This window comes from Elephantulus edwardii, unplaced genomic scaffold (assembly GCF_000299155.1).
Source record: "Elephantulus edwardii isolate Elephantulus edwardi_28Jun2011 unplaced genomic scaffold, EleEdw1.0 scaffold00049, whole genome shotgun sequence".
NCBI lineage: Eukaryota > Metazoa > Chordata > Mammalia > Macroscelidea > Macroscelididae > Elephantulus > Elephantulus edwardii.
In genome coordinates this window covers 18,496,750-18,498,051 of record NW_006399799.1, presented here as the reverse complement: position 1 = coordinate 18,498,051, position 1,302 = coordinate 18,496,750, and positions in this window count along the sequence as shown.

Below are 1,302 nucleotides of genomic sequence, written 5' to 3'. Positions count from 1 at the left end.
CCATCTTACTCAGTCTCTCCTGCCCAACCCCAAGGACAGTCCCATTCTACAACAGTGGCATCATGTAATATTTGTCCTTTTGTGACTGGAAAGTCCAACTTCTTGAATGATGTGTCTCCACCAGCAGTGTATGAGAATTCTAATCTCTCAACACCCTTGCCAGCATAATAGATCCCCATCCTCCCCAGCATTTTCTTTCCTTTCTCTTTTTTTCTTATTGTTTTTGCTGGAGTGAGACGATATATCATTGTTCCTTTTATTTGGATCTCTTTAATAGCTAATATGCTCATATGAAACCTATACATAGACCAAGAGCAACTGTTTGAACGGAACAAGGGAACACTTCGCAGTTGAAAATCAGGAAGGTTGTGCATCAGGGTTGTATCCTTTCTCCATGCCTATTTAATCTGTATGCTGAGCAAATAATTCAAGAAGATGAACTATGTGAAAAAGAATATGGCATTAAGATTGGAGAAGACTCATCAAGAATTTTCGTTATGCAGATGAAACAACCTTGCTTGCAGAATGTGAAGAAGACTTGAAACATTACTGCAGAAGATCAAAGACTATAGTTTTCAATGTGAATTACATCTCAAGATCAAGAAAACAAAAATCCTCATCACTGGACCAATAGGCAACATTATTATAGAAGTAAGGATGATTGAAATTGTCAAATATTTCATTTTACTTGGATCCAGAGTCAACATCCATCATCGTAACAGTCAAGACATCAAAAGTTGTATTGCATAGGGGAAATCCACAGTCAAGGACCTCTCCATAGTTCTACAGAGCAAGAATGGGGTTTAAAGACTAAAATATTCCAACCAAAAAAAACCCTGGACCAGATGGTATTACAAGTGAATTTTATCAAACATTCAGAGAAGAACTGTCACCAGTTCTACATAAAATATTTCAGGAAATATAGAAAGATGGAATTCTCCCAGGTTCATTCTATGAAGCAAACATATCCTTGATACCAAAGCCATGAAAGGACACCACCAAAATAGAAAACTATAGGCCAATATCTCTTATGAACATAGGTGCAAAAATCCTGAATAAAATACTGGCCAATAGAATACAATGATACATCAGAGAAATAATCCATCATGACTAAGTGGGATTTATAACAAGTATGCAAGGGTGGTTCAACATAAGCAAAACAATCAATGTAATTCATCACATTAACAAAGCAAAGAAAAAGAACCACATGATCCTATTAATTGATACAGAAAAGGCCTTTGACAAAATCCAACACCCTTTCCTGATGAAAACACTCAACAAAATAGGATTAGAGGGGAATTT